This window comes from Oryzias latipes, chromosome 2 (assembly GCF_053564925.1).
Source record: "Oryzias latipes strain Hd-rR chromosome 2, Olatipes_Hd-rR_3.1".
NCBI lineage: Eukaryota > Metazoa > Chordata > Actinopteri > Beloniformes > Adrianichthyidae > Oryzias > Oryzias latipes.
In genome coordinates this window covers 7,607,533-7,624,102 of record NC_136238.1, presented here as the reverse complement: position 1 = coordinate 7,624,102, position 16,570 = coordinate 7,607,533, and the positions used below count along the sequence as shown (strand labels likewise).

Here is a 16,570-nt window from a genome sequence, read left to right as displayed (position 1 = left end):
AATTTTGGACGAGCTATATATGTTCATAAATGATCATGAAGCATGATCATATAATCAAGCTTCATAGGAAATCAGCCGTTTGTCTCAGGAAGCTGAGATTTCAGAATTAGATGCGTCCTACAAAGCTCCATGTTTGAAAAGCAGCACTATACGTACGAGAAACATTTAACCACCTTAATCACCCTATTGTGCTGAAAGCAAATTTTTGGACATTTTGACTCAAGCAAATATTTTTATCATAACTTCTGTTTAGTTTATCAGCACCAAAATAAAAAATATTTACATTTATAAAATGAACTGGTCAACTCTAGGATTTTATTTATTCAATCTTACATCCTCAAGCTTTTCATCAGTCTCCCCTGCTGCAGGAGTGGAGTTAGCCCCCCCCCCAACCCCCGGCTGTGTGCTCACATGTAAATTAGCCAGGAGTGGCAGACAGAAAGTAGAACAGTTAGAAAGCCTAGTTCAACACTAAATTACAGCAATTTCCTTTGTTTTGTTTGTCTTTTATACATCCTTAGCACTAATCATTGCTTTTTTATTCATCCAAAATACAATTAACTTTATATTTTATCTTTTTTTTTTTTACAAACAAAATATATGAATGTGCTCCAAAACAAAACCCAGTCTCAGTACACTCCTACAGATGTAACATCAGACAGTAAATGTCTCTTTTATGCTTTTTTAATCAATGCTGCAACTTCTTTTCATTTCCTTTCAATACATCCAAAGAAATTAAACTACAACGACAACAAACACAACATATAGCAAATGTCTCTAAGAAGATTGTGTATATACAATATGTACCACCTTTAAACACCAAATAAATAACAAATCTTTCTAATACAATCACAAAAAATGGAACACAAAATGTAAAACCCAAATTAGAAATTGCAATTTTAAAAAGATACATTTTTCAGCAGCTTTTCAAAATCAATCACATATTTTACTCTTCTGTGGATGAAACAAAGAAGTCCAGAGCAATGTAGCCACTTCTCCAAAGTCTCTGTCACCTTCAGTTTTAATCAAAGTCTGTGAAAATCCACCATACATTGGTCACATGTATTCAGAGACCTGCTAAAAGTCCACAATTGTAAAAGCTCTTATATAGACAACTGTTTGTTTGCTTGGAGCTCTAAATATAAAAAAATGCTTTTCTATCACCTAGACACAGATGGAGAACCATATCAACTGGATTAGTAACAGGGAAACATGTTTAGGTTTAAACTTACATCAATAGACAACATGAAGCTGTTCATCACATTTTTGACCTAAACATGTAAACACATCCTTGGCTCTGCGGTTAGGAAATGGTACTTGGGAATCTCTTCATACCAGGAGCCAGCCTGAACATTGGAACATCACCACAGTGCCCATCCAGACTGGGACAGCAACGGGGTCCACTTCACAGCCGTGAGCTGCTGTGTTTAACTCCAGCTGTCCCAGCAAGGGAGACAACTGCAGCAACATCCACTGACCAAGCTGGCAAGCCCTGGCAGAAAAGATCCCCACAAGAAAAACACTGGCTCAGGCAGGCTGGTCAATAAAAAAATATAGTTTTGCCAATGTCTTGCAGCTCGCAGATCAAGTGGTTTAGTTTTCCAGTAATGTCAGTCAAGAATACAAGTTCAGATTCACCATATTCATATTCACCATATTCAGCAGATATCTCCACCAATAGCACCTTAAAAATCCTGTTCTGTTTTGCTTTGCAGCTGAGGTTTTTTATGATTTTCACAATAGGAGTCATTATATGTCCAGAGCCAATCACTTCTGCACATAAGGCCTACTGGTGAAAGAAGCAGCAGTAATGCAGACATTTTGGAAAGTCTTGGTCAGCTTTACAGTGAGTGATGAAACCTGTTTGTCGGTCAATCATAGCAGGAGCCCCGTCTGCAGGTATGGCTACCAGCTTTTCTAATGGTACCTTTTTCTGCACAAAAACTCCTTCACCGTGTTATACATTTCAACTCCTCTTGTTGTTGTCTGTTAGGGCAGATGTGTCAGGAGTTCTTCTCTTGTGGAAACCAAAAGCTATGCTGTACTGTTGCCGTCCACAGACTCATCACACTGGACGTTAAACCACCTGCACTTTGTAAGATCCCGGTCCAGCTAATTCGACAAGTTATCAGACATAGCTGACACTCATCTAGACATTGTAGTGAAAATTGAATGAGTTCTATTGTTCTCATCCTTAGGGACAGTGATAGCAATTATCATCATTGCTTGTTTCTTAATCTGATAAAAACCTTCTTCTACTTGATGAGAAAATGAGCAGGTCTAAACGAGGCTTAGATTTAAGAATTTTTTTTTAATGCTATATGCATAAGTCTTTGTCCCTTAAGGCAACAGATTATAGTCCCCCCCCCCCCCCCCCCCACAGGCTGCTGTCATATTAACATTAGCTTGGAGCTCCAGAATGGACAAGAAAAAACGACGAGAATGGCTCGAGCAGGGCGTTGCTCACGGGGCGGTCGCTCGTGCCAGGCGGTGGCACGTGCTCGGGCCCGCTAAATGCTACTTGTAGCTTTAATTGTATTTAATGCTTGTTTATGGTTTGCAAGAGCTAATTACATATTTGCAGGTTGTTCAGGCCTAATAGCTTTAAGAACTGTTCAGTTAAGAACTTTATACATTAGAAGCTTTGAGCAAAATGAAGCAAGATAATAAAGTTTTAAAATATAATCATGAAGCCATCTGAAGAAAGCTAAGGGAAAAACGTAAGAAAGATCCACAAGTCTAAAAAAGATCATAAAGATACTATTAATCTTTTGGACCAAAGAGAACCATGGTGAGAACCATCCTTCACAGTGAGGGAACATAGTCGACTCCAACAGAGCAACATGTACTCAATCATTGGGTATTAGGAGAACTAAAACAATGTTTCCGTCACACGCACCTTCGGGTTTCGGTGCATCGGGTTTGTGGGTCGTCCGGGCCTATTAAGGGTCGTAGAGAGGAGCAGCTGCATCTTAAAACGAGCACAGGTGTGTCTTAACAGGTGTGCCCAAACCCTCTTCACGCTTAATTTTATTTCCAATTATATAAAACATATTCTTTATTGTTTTTTTTCTGTTCACAGTGTTCCTAAATTAGACAGATAATTAGCTGTCGTTTGCACAGCTTTTACACTGACATACGATATTAATTCCAGTTCAACCTGAACAAGATCAGACATACAACAAATACCTGTTTACAGTTCAGAGTTGACTGAGGCTGCAGCAGTCAATTCGCTGCCTTGCTTAGGATTGGTGCAGATAGGTTACAAATGGGGGGGGGGGGGGGTATAGGGGTAATGTTGACAAAAAAAAGTCATATCTAAACACTGATACAATGTGTAAATACAAGAAAAAAACTACAACGTTGAACACAAAAGCACATATTCACACGAGCACACGGTACACAAGGTTCAGTGGGTGGGAGGGTGGAGTGCGTGGGGGGGTTGGACACACTTTTGATGTTTGGGTGATACTATGGTATGTTGTCCTTGCGTCACACTCTAGTCATTAGTATTTTTGAGTGCCGCACACACGGGTGCTCAGGTGATACACAAGTATTAAAAGGACACCTGTAGGATGTCCACATAAACTACTCTGTCTAATTTCCTAATTTCTAACAGTCAGGCTGAACGCAAGGACTTATCATGTTTAAAGGACCTGGCCTAGTACAGGTCGGCCCGTATCCACCCTTAAGGGCAGTTGTGACAAAGGTTTAAAGAAAGTTGAGGGGGAAAAGTAATAGAGATCAATGAGCCTTAAAAAAACAACATATCTTCCTTAATCTTTTGAGCTAAAGAGAACCACGGTGAGAATGGCGTATACTTATATAGCGCTTTTCTACCTACAAGGCCCAAGGCGCTTTACAGTCACAGTCCCATTCACCCAGTCACACACACATTCACACACTGGTGGCGGCTCCGCTGCCAAACACTGGCGCCAACCTTCCACCAGAGGCAAGGTGGGGTTCAGTGTCTTCCCCAAGGACACTTCGACCCATGGGCATGCAAGGCAGGAATCGAACCTGCAATCTTACGATCATGGGTCAACCGATCTAGAGGAACCATCATCCACATGGAGAGGGAACAGAAAACAGTAGAAAAACTGATCAAGAACAAACTGGGTGTTCAACCATTGGGTCTTAAGGAAACCAAAACTATCCTTAAAGAACTGCAGCCCCCACGTGCTAAGGTCAGAGTTCAGGATTTACCAAAAACTAGGAGACAGATTTATGAAAGACTGCTAAGGGGAGGAACAGTGAATTTCTTTAAAAGAGCATCATAGAAACAGGGAAGCCTGGTGACAGTAGTGTGTGAGTTTGGGCTGCATTGTGGCTCCAAGACTTTGAAAAATTGTCACAAACCAGGAACTCTGCTCTTGACCCAAAATATTCTCAGGCTTAATGGTGTTGGACTTTAACGGCAGCAATCTACCCACAAGAAAATCTACTTTTGACTGGCTTAAAATAAGAAAACTGTGGAGTACATAAGAGTCTTTTGAGAGTTCTACAGTTTTTTCGACTGTATAGTTATTTTATTATTATTTTATTCAATTTCTTCCTCTTTTCTTCCCTGTATATTTTGTGTCTGCTGCTACTACAACTAAATTTCCCTTTGGGGATTAATAAAGTTGATCTTGAATCTTTTTAACTTGAATCTTGAGTAACTCAGAAAACTAAATCTAAATCAGATTAAATTGCTGTTTTGTGGCCTCAAAAAAGAAGTAATTGATGAAAAATGTGTCAGAAAAAAAGCAAGAAAAAAGCAGTTAATGAAGAATCAAATCTAAATTTTCTCTACAAAACTGTGGAAAAATCACCACCAGTTATCACCCCAACAGTTTGACATAATTTGGTATTTTTCATTTGGGATTTGTCATCTTTTGATTATTAATAAATGCAATGCCAATAATTAAAAGTTTTTTTTTTTTTTACAGAATTGTACTGAATATGATGCTTTTTCTGATTTAGAATGATACGATGATGTTAAACCAGTTTGGGTCCAACCAAAAACCCATATATGGAACAATATCTTATTTATGTGTTTCAATCTAGCTATTGAGTTTGATTTAAACCCAGAAAACCTGTTTATATGTGTTTTAAAGGAATTAAACAGTCAAATCAGCTGGGAAACGTTTGTTCAAACAGCTGGTGCAACCATGTGGCACGAGCAATATTATAGGATGTCCTAAGGGCTCAGTGTGTCTATTCCTTTATGCAAAGTTATCTCTGTGAGTGAATGTCTGTCTCTGTTTGAGGATGAATGTGCTGATACATTTGAGAGTCTGTCGGTGTGTTCCAGTCTGTCTGTTTTTATTGCCCTTTGTGTGCCCATGTTGATGGGAGAGACTGCACGTGTGTGTCTGCGTATTTATGTCTATGTCTGAGTCTGTGTTTGTGTCTGAGTGTGTGTTCGGGTGTGCTTGTGGCTTTCCTTCTCAGGTGTGACAATGCTGTTTGGCTGTGTGCTTTGCTCTACGTGATTGGCTGGTCAGTCTGTTTATCTAAGCTCTGTGAGAAGAACTGACCATATATAACATCAAGTGGAGAAGGTAGCCACAAAGAGGTATGAGGAAGTTGCAATATGCTCAAAAGCCAGTCCAATAGCAAAGCATCTTATTTGTTTGAACTATTTAGTTTTAAGATTCATTGGATGTAAATTGCTTAAAGTCAAGTTGCTTTAGATTTTTTTCCACCTTATCCAGGTTTGGGCACAAATTAAGCAAACTTAGTGGTATCCATCTTAAAGTAGAGTTTAGTAGAATCTGCTGTGATGTGCTTTAATGTGAACAAAACCGTGAACTATAACGTTGATTAGAATTATAAACAGAGTGACTCGCATCACCTGATGTATGTAAAATGGAAGACAATAAAGTGTCATGTGACAACAGGCCAACAGAAGGTTGGTAGAAGCAAACAGCTGAGCTCTGGAGAAGTGAATCCTTTAACACCACTCCAGTGGTGGCAAACTTTGAACTAACTCCGAACTAACGTAACTATTAAGCTGTTTATGCAATTAACACAATTCCAAAAGATTCTGAAGTGGACAAAAGCAGCTTTGATATGCAACACTTTACAATAGTAAAGTCTTCTCACAATCAACTTAAACTAATGGATCCGTTGGAATTATGAACGGCTGGTTGTAAGAGCGTTTTTTTATTCTGTGTTGCAGGAAACGTATTAAAGGGTCAAAGTAACCACAATTGTGTACTAATTCCCTCACCATTTGGACACATTCTAACTACCTTTTTATAAACCGCCGAATAGGACGTCTCCTATTTGCTAACCTAAAAAGCCAATGAATATGAAAACTATGAACCTGCTGTGTTTTGAAGATTAAAAAAATCTGAATGATTTGTACAAAAGTGCATTTTAATACTTTATTTTTATGACAAATAGTTCAATGCATTGTGGTCTATATTCGCTAATCTAGTGACCATTAATGCACACAGAGACTACTGGGAAATTTCTAGAGCACTGGATTTTAAAACTGTAGATTTGGACACCCTGATAAAATGGCAAACGCCCTATATAGTGCACTAAGTAGTGAGTATAGAGGAAATTGGGACACGGCCTACGTCTATGGTGACTTAGGCATTAGTAGCAAATATTAGAAAGTTGATTAGAAAACACAAGCTCAAACGTGGTTGGTGCGTTTGGTCTGGGCCTGGAGGGCCTTGGAGTTGGGCGGGTCACTAAATGTGTGCATAAATTAATTTCAGTCGGTGGGCCCTGTGAGATAAGTCTTCTATGTTTGAAGAAACTTAAAACCTGTAAACCTGTTGTGTGCATGCTATTTATTGTGTTGATTTGTGTATGTGAAAACTAAATCATGCAATATACTTACGTATGTAATATGGACTTCTCCCCCACCCCCTCGATCTTCCCCATCTTAACCTCTTATCTCCCATCCCTAACATCTCACTTTCTCTCTCTCTTTTTTCTTTTCATTTGTTTGTGGTAGAGTGTACATTACATTATTGGGAGTTAGCTTTTGCTTTATAAAGATTACTATTAGGTAAAGAGGGAAGCTTAAGACTCAATTAAATGTAATAATACCAGGATCATTGAAGTTCCTGAGCTTTCAGAATTCGTTGGAAATATATTAATTGTGTCAAAAAGTTACCGCTGTTCAAAGACTGTGTGTCATTTTCTGTCACTGGTGACGGCTCCAGAGTTAAAAGGTTATTAGATATTTCTAATGCCAGCTTTGGCTTTTAGTACCACAGTGGTACCAATCACTCCTGAACTGGCATCAACGGAATTTTCACTTGACCGTCCTATTAAGTAAGTAACTGGACAATATGTGACACATGGCTTGCTAAAATATGAGCAGAATTTCTGGAATAACAAGAAAGGTTTGGGGTGATAAGTCAATCTTCACAGATGCCTGCTATTACTCTATTGATAGGGTCAAGCCTCTCGTCGTAAGCTCCTTAAGCTAAGTGTTCAGCACCAAAGCAAGAAGCAATTGAGGCTGTTATGCCGAAAGCAGGGACATCTGTTAAGACTTTAGATCTACAAGAAAATGATCAAGTGTGGAAAACAAGTTTAAGAATGAAGAAAATGCAGGAAAGCTGTAATTTTAACAAGGACACATTTTTGGTCAATAAACATATTAACTCCTAGTGGAACGTTTATTTGTAAAACAAATAATAATCTTAGTAAATTGAAACTGATGAAACCCCACTGGGTTTCTGTAATGATACTAATAATAAAAATAAAAATAATTGCATGGTTATTTCTGATAGTCAATAGGGTACGATATCATCGTTCATCGTGATGGCTGACTGACATCACAACGGAGAGACACAATCGTGGTTCCACGCCCCCACCACGCTGCAAGTCGACACCATAAGCCGCGATTACATGTGCAAAGTATCTTGATCGGATCAATGGTCGGATTAGAATCCAACCGTGTACATGGACCCAGAAAAACATTTTCGAGTTATAACATAACGTTCACATGGGTCACACTTTCGGTTGGAATAAATCATTCGCACATGCACAGTAGGGTTTGAAATACCGGAAGAGCAAATGAGTTCCGCTGAGAGGCTACATCCATAGATATCTGGCAGCTCTGTAATATACGAGACGATCTTCTAAACCTGCTTCTTTTAATGTTACAGTTATTATGAAGCACCTGTTCGGTAATCATTTTAATTTTAATCCGTGTGGTCAGTGCTTCTTTTGTGGAAGAACAAAACCAGAAGAAGCCAGGACTAAGAGAGGCTAAGACGCGCAAACGACATTTAGCCTTTGATGAACATAAAATCCATGAGGGAAACGCTGCAATCTGCATCTTGGCTGAATGTAAATATGTGGGAATAACATCAGCCTTTATTTTGTCGGGACACGACTGGAAACACAAATCCAGGTGATTGTTTGAACGGTTTCTAAGGACTGAGCGACATTCTGCTTTGAAAAGCTCTGCCCGGAGACACACTTTTACCAGGAGACCCGGTTCTCCTGAGTTCAGTAGCTCGTTCACCTAGAGCTGCGGGACGGTTCGCAGTCCGAAGTCTCTCACACATAGCACACACGTAACAAAGCATCCCCCCTTCCCCTCAAACACAAAGTCCGGCTGCTCTTCTCAGAGACACAGTCGCTCGGTCCACCGATCCACCTGACTAATCGATTGCAGGAGTGGACTACTTCTTTTCAATTTTGTTTTTGTTTTTATTTTTTTGTTAAAGTCACTTCCCTCAGTTTACACTGGATCATCGCGGATGAAGCATTAGTTGGGAAATAAAATAAATAAAGTAATAAAGTAAAATAACGAATAATAATTATGTAATAACAAAAAATTAACCCCCCCCTGACGATATCATCGTCCATCCCGATGGTTTACTGCAAACATCGTCAACTGCTAACTTAAGGGACATCGCCCAACCCTAATAGTCAAAATAACCTAAAGGGCTCCAGAGTGCAAACGATTGGGACTCACATGCAACCTATTTTCTCAAAGGTGATTAAAATAAAAGTCCTTTTAAGATGTAAAAAAAACTCTGCCTCTGACTTTGAAAGGCTTCACGTGGTTGAACAACAGACACACAATAAGCCCATTTTGTGATCAATACCAATTGGAGATGGTGAAAGGCATGAGGCCACTTCTGATTGGCCAAGGGCTTGATGTTGCTGTATGTGTGTGAGGCTCCAATTGCAAAGTAGTAGTTGGCTGCGTTCAATAAACATAGAGGATGTGGCCACAGACGACGAGAGACGCCAATGTTCAGTGCTGATTTGTACAAAAATGATTAAACACCAGGTTCCATTGAAAATGTTTTACCTTTCAGCACTATTAGTGGTGTTGCTTTGATTAGAAATATCCAGTTAGAGCAGGTTTCCTGAAAGCCCAAAGATTGGGGACAGCTGGTCCACATAACGTGTTGTGGTTGTATTTTTGAAGGAACTAATTGCTGCCGGATCCCAAATGAAGGTTAAATGAAGCTGAACACTGACCCCAGAGGGGTGGAAGTACAACTGCAAACAGCTCCAGGAAAACGTGTCGCTTCACAAGCGGAGACAGCTGTTTGCTTCAATGTGGAGCCAATGCGAGGCTTTTATTCTGAAAAAGTGGACATTTCATTTGAACATTAATACAACGGAGATACTATTTATTTCACACCAAACAGTTTGGATCAGAAAGGGGATGATAAGTTAAGGAAAAATATATGGTCAGTGGATGAAAAAATGTTTCTTCCTCGGTTCAAATTCGTTTTGAATTTTACAAAAAACAGAAACAGGTTTTTGACCGCACAAAGAAAGAATGTTAAAAAATAGAAGAATACATTTTTAGAATGTACAGTAAAGCCCATACTATGATGCACTGTATTTTTTAACACATTCTCACCCTAACTCGTTATATATGGGTGCATGGCTAGGGACCCCCCCCTCCGCATCACATATTGGGTGAGCTCAAGTAAGAGATCCTGAAACGCTGGTGATTGATTTACGTCTTCAACCATACAAATAATTTCACTTTAATCTTTGAAAATGAAACTTTTTGTGTCAGAATCATGTAGAAAAACGTCAAGATGGGCTCACCCACAGCATCAATATGTGACGCGGATGGGGGTCCCTACCCATGCGTCTATTTATAGCGAGCTGGGGTGGGACTGTGTTGGCATTTTTTTGTAAAGACTGGAAAAATTATGGCTGACAAAAATGCATAGTGACTTAATATGGTGAAAAACTCAACTTACTTTCATGCAGTGATTAATGTACTGTCGGAGTGTCTCCTCTCCCTTTCCGCAGCAAATAAACGGCAATTCAAGAAAAAAAAAAGGTGTAAAACTGTGAGGTTAAATCCAATGCAGTTTAAAATGTTTTGTGCTGACCCATATAAGAATAAAAGTTAAGGCCTGTTCACACCGGGACGAATGTCGCGCGATATTCGCTGACGTTGAACGCCTCGTGACTAAACAAAGGGCACCAATGTGAGTGTGCACACCGACGCGAAAAACGCCACCCGTAAAAGCGTCATTTTTTTAAAAATGCCTCGGGTTCGTCAAAAACTGTATCACCAATGAGAACAGCGCTTTTGCACACGTGTCTGGAGCTTCTGAAGTTACAGTAAAACACAACTAGGGGGCACTCAAACACAAAACTGTCTTGCTGAGCACACATACGTAACGGCGAAGAAGATACTGACAGACATTCTAAGGCTGTGTCCGAATTACCGCCCTAACCCCTAACTACTAAAACCCTATATAGTGCGGCACTATATAGTTCTCTATATAGTTCTCTGAATTTTCAAAGCAATTCGGACACCCGTGCTCACTAGTTTTCTCTTTCGGGTGTTTTCAAATGGCGCTTGGCACGGAAACAAAGTGGCGCATTACCGCCACCACCTGGTCTGGAGGGGAACTACTTCTATTTAACGCGGAGAATGACACCCATTTGTCAAATTAAAAATATAATAAATATGAACATTTTATGAAGAGTATTTATGAATCTGCTGTGTTCTGATCATGGAAAATGTGGCTGATTTATAAATAATAAAATTACAAACACATTGGTGTAGATTTTATGTATTTGTTGATAAATAAACCCCCATGTTATTACTCCATGGCAATATTTATTTTTGTGCCGCTGAACGATTTATGGGCTCTTGCGAGGAGGCATTTTTTTCTGTAGTTTTCTCTTCTACCTTACTGAAAATAGCTTTATATATGAATCTGTCCGTGTTCCTGGCAATAATTCAACCGTTTTTCATGGGATCAAACCAAAAACGAGCAGATATGCAGCATCACAGGGCGGCAAGGAGAAGCAGACGTCTCCGAAGATTTCCTCTGGATGCCCTGACCAGACAGAATAACTTGTGAGTTCAATTTAAGCGTTTGTCACTAATTGTGCTCAAGGTTACACAGTCTGCGTAAGAGTTTAAAATTCTTTTTCAACACTGGACTATGAACTGTATAGTCTAACTACATGAAACACTTGTGAGATCAAAGTTTAGTATTTTTTATTCAGAGTCAAACCATATCACTTGTTTTAAACAAAAATACTTTAATTTTTAAATATTTATATAAAAATCCAAAAACCCAGCCAAAAAAAAACCATGAGATTTTCCAGCATTTATAAATACGTCATAAACTAAAATGTAAGACATCAGAATAAAATGCAACATTCAAAAAAATCAGATTTAATTTTCTCAATGAAATAATTATTTTTCTATTTTACAGGGTCTTCCACGTCTCTACTGCTTTGCCAACATAAAGGTGTCTGTCGTGGCCCTTCACGCTGACGGTCAGTCCGACACAAGACCAGACCGGCAGACCTGCAGATCGGTTGACCCGCAGGACCATTGAGCATCTGGTGGAGCAGCTTCGGGTTCCTCACACTCTGGGGGGGTGTACAGGAGACTGAGGTCCTGGTGTTTCTTTTCTGGCTGGCATGTGGCGCATCTTACGGCGTGGTAACCAGGGCCTTTGACATGCCACGGTCCACTGTGAGCGGCAGACCGCATCCTCCAGCTGATGAGCAGGGTCACCCAGCATCCAGTGGGAATGAACTGTCATTAGTCACCTCTGGTTTTATAGCAGCTCGCTTGTTCTTGCACCTTCCAAAAGGTCGTGGGGAACATCGATGGCTGCCACTGAAGTATAAAGGCCCTAAAAGAAAATGCAGCTTGTTATTTTAACAGGAAGCTTTTTTATTCCATTCAACTGCAGGCTGTATGTGACTCTAATGCCAAATTTATAGATATTTTTGTTGGGAATCAAGGATCAGTCCACAGTTCACAGGTTCTACGTAAAAGCCCAATTTATGTTAATAAAACATTACCCACCTGAATGATCCTTTTGGGTGATGGTGGGTATCCCTGCATTGCTCATCCCATCACGCTGCTGACACCCTACAGGGAACCCATGAGGAATGCGGTTCAGGCCCGTTACAACCAGCACCACGCCAAGGCACGCTCTGTGGTGGAGAGAGAGCATTTGGCAAATGAGGAGGAGAGAAATATTTCTGGGGGCACTGGAAGTAAAACCAACCTTTGCAATGAAAATCATTGCCTGCAGTTCAGTTCTGCACAATCTGTGCATCAGAGAAGGGGACTGCTTGGAGCCACAGATGTTGAGCCACAGCAGGAACCAGTAGGACGGGTAAAGTGGCGGCCGTCTGCGAGGACAGATCTCTGCTTTCCTTTCAGCTCTAACTGTGACACACATGACTCTAAAAGACCAGGATTATTGTTATGATGTATAAAAATAAATGTTAACATATAAAACGTAAATGTAAATATGTACATTTGATATTTATATGAAACTACTTTTGAGATTGTTAAAAATGGCTCAGATTTAAATAATAAATGTAAATAATTCATTTTTGTTCCTGCATTTATTAAACAAATTGCAAAAACAACGACGACGTTACATTTTGTGAACAATATTTTAAACTCAGGTAAGCTTAACAGACTCTCCTGTCACTCTTTGTCCCTTCGTGCTGCAGTAGTGTCTCTTACTCCCATCCGGCACGAGCTTGCCTGATAACAAACAGGCTATCTTTCTCCATCCACAGATGGATCAGATTTTCCTCATCCTCGTCAGTCCCTACATATATAAACACATTTAAAAAATGTGTTAATAACTTATAACTACGGTTAGAACTCACTGTTTTTTGATGTACTATCAACAGCGTTTGTTTTTAGCCTTCAATGCTAATTCGCGCTAGCGTTAGCTTTAGCATTACCAAAATTGATGAGCTTCAAAACAATGTAGATAGTCGATTGAGGAATAAAACATATTAAACACATCATCTTACGTATTTACAAATATATTTTACAACAGATACTTGATACTTTTAAAGATACTTACATTTTTAAGTCCTCTTTCTAGCGCAACCGTCCGCCATCTTTGAATAATTCAAACGCAGTGTATTGTGGGTTACACGCAATGCATTCTGGTATGAACGCAGTGCATTCTGGGCAATATTCGCCGATCGAGTGAGCATCGATCCACACTGGTTTTTCGTAGAGAATTCTGGGAAATTTCTAGTGCACATGATTTTTGAACTGTAGATTCGGACAGCACTACAAAATGGCGACCGCACTATATAGTGCACTATATAGGGGTTAGGGCGGTAATTCGGACACAGCCTAAATATCCCCAAAAACGCTCATGATACATTTTCAGCTATTGTACCAGTCGATAAAACTCCTCATGTTCTTCTCTTCTCGTAACTATGGGATGTACCCAAAATCAGCGTCTTTTCCCGCGACCTTCATCATTCAACAGAACAATAATTTCTTCAACGCTGGAACTGGAGCTGGAGCTACTGGTGCTTGAAATATTCATGTTTTCTTTGTATGATTCTGACAAGTGCGTAAATACTTGCTCTCTTCTTCTGAGTGAAAAGGGAGTTTAAGAAGCGTTAAGTTGTGCAGCGCCACCTTGTGTACAGGGGTATTTCTGTTTTACATTAAGCGCCATCTAATGTCAGGGAATGAATTTGCATGTTCACTCGGCTCATTGTCAGCGAAAATCGCCTGGTTGTGAACACAAAAAACGTGTTGAAAAACGCTGGCGAACAACGTGTGCCGATATTCGTCCCGGTGTGTACGGCCCTTTAGATGCACTGGTTGCTCTAGAGCTCTAACATAATCATGACTTGGCCTTTTGTGCATCTAACCAAAAAATTCATCTCCGCAGTGACAGCACAAGCCTTCAGGCTCTAAAGTTGTTGATGAAACCGAAGAAGAGCGACGCAGTCAAACCAAAGTTAAAGTGGAGTTTTTGGTGTCTGGTAACAATTCATGTAACTGGGAGATTTGTGAGAGTGCGGCTGTTGGATTCCAAGCTATGTCCATTATTTCTTACCAAAAGCCAAGTGCTTTGTAATTATGGTTTTGGGGGGATTTCCTGCTTTTATCTATTGTCATCAAGTCATAGAACTTTGCCTCTTCCTTTTCAAAAGAAATTTGCTTTGTTTGCTGGTTTTTTTTTCTTGGATTAGGAACTCTTTTGAATGAGAACCAGTCATTAGACATTTTTACTTCCTCGCTGAATCATCTATGAATGGAACCTTCTGACATCTGAAAAATATCGATTACAGACTACTTCCTTTTGTGGTACTCATGAGTATTTCATGTGAGCGTAGTTGGAGTCGTCTTTAAAGGGGGTTCTGCTCTGTTTGCATTTCAAATACACATGAAAAAAACTGCACCATGAAGGTTATTTTGTATTTAAAAGACAATACTGCTCTTGAAAGGTGCTCTTTAATGTAATTATGGGTGCAGTAGTGCAACAACTGAGCACCTGTGTGGCAAACCTGCCTTTGTGAGGAACAATTTCTCTAATATTACGGGCCTTTATGTCACGGTTGCTGGTTTTTGTGTGAACGCTGAGGAAAGAATAACAGGATGTAGGAAAAAAACGGCGCTCTTCTCGGTGGTGGAATCAAGGGTAGAACGTTGGCATTTCCAGCTACAGCCGTTGGAACACGTCCGCTAACCAAACAGCTTGCACAGTATAATCATCGTGTGCAGCACGCCATTATCAGTTAGCTCAGTCTCCAGGCCAAATGTGCTGTCAGTCGGGACAAACTATGCAAACATTTTCTAAATAAACTGACCTCCATTCCAGAATCGGTCCTCCTTCTACACTTCCAACTCTATTTCTATCGTCTAACCCTTTTCAATTTATTACTGCATGCATTATTGTTTCTTTTTTGTCTCTTTCATATAGTCATTCCTACCATTTCAGGCTTGTCCACGAGAGACAATAGTCTCATTGTGACAATGTGTCACGGGTGTGTGTTGGACCACACAGGAACGCAAAACAGAGGAAAACCTGTGCAAGCTTCCTTCCCTCTACCGGCCCATATAATCACACCTCCAATCACCACCGGCTGACAGATCATCAGATTGCAGCTCAGACAGATGAAGTACTTCGGCGTCTCACATATACTTTAAGGCGTGCATACGTGTCTATATGTGCGTCTCAGATTGAGGTCCGTCTCATTAGGACCTGGATGCCAACACACAGACATCCTTTGTGAATTGTTTCCCGTTCTAAATAAGAAAAATTGAACCAAGAAATGTTTGTTGCTTTCCCCAAAATTCACACGGTGCGTTTAAGACATGAAGGAGCTTGATAACGTACAATAGTCAGAGGATTAGCTTGACTTGATGGATTTCTTCTTCATGTTCTTTCACATCCTAGTTCCAAACAAGCAGAATTTAAAAACTCTTAAAGTAGTTTAGTCCTATTCCGTCTGTGAGGATTGGGCACTCTGGTTTTTAGGTGATATTTATTGGTGTTTATGTTCTGTTCTGAGTGTCCGCCTGTCACGGACACATAAGTTTCAGGTTGACTCTCCACATTGTTTTCTGTTTATTGTCCTCAGCATGTATAAGTGTCTGTTTTTTTCACTCTTTTGTTGTTCCCCAATTATTTAAGTTTATATAAAGTTTTTTGTTACCCAGCCTGCTCTCCTGCATTTTGGGTTCTACACCACTAGTTCTTTGGGATCACTTTCGAACGCAAACTAAGGAAGCGACAAAGGAAAGCACGGACACAAACTCAGGGCAAAGTTTGACAGGCTACTTTCTGGGTCCAGATCAAGTCTAGACTTAGGGTATATTCAGTCTGAAAAGGTCTGTTGGTCCGGATTGAGTCCTTAACTATGCCCTTTGTCTTTTGTGAGACATTTATGAACCAAAGCTTGTAAACAAAACCATGTGACCAACGATCTCTTCACTCTTAGGCCAGGAATTACGAGGGCGGGGCAAAACAACAAGGGAAATAACATTGGAAGTCCTACACTTTGCTATCGCTGTCGGGATAGTTTACTTATTTAAACTTTATATTTCGCAGGCCAATTTTGAACGTCTGTATCAATGTCAAGTACAACACGTTTTACTTGTTACTTTGGTAAGGCGGAGGCATGCTGCAAGGTGGTTACTGAGGAGACAACAGCTAAGAAGGTACGCTGAAAGGGGATTGTTGGGAAAACAGTGTGAGAAGCAATGTGATTAACGTAAAAAGTGGTTTTAGTGAGCCTGCATTCATTTATAGGAGAACTGCGAAACAAACCCGCTTTCCCTTTAAGATCCAACCCGAAATCCCTGTAC

The 16,570-nt window shown here is 40.0% G+C and overlaps 1 long non-coding RNA gene across 1 annotated transcript; it reads right to left on the bottom strand.

Annotated features, from left to right (window-relative positions):
• Positions 1-11,444: 11,444 nt before the first annotated feature.
• On the bottom strand, positions 11,445-13,434 carry LOC144990093 (uncharacterized). Its single transcript, XR_013654038.1, has 4 exons — positions 13,314-13,434; positions 12,492-12,672; positions 12,287-12,417; positions 11,445-12,110 (listed from the first exon to the last, which is right to left on the bottom strand). It is a non-coding gene; the product is annotated as an uncharacterized LOC144990093 (long non-coding RNA).
• Between the last annotated feature and the right edge of the window lie 3,136 nt (positions 13,435-16,570).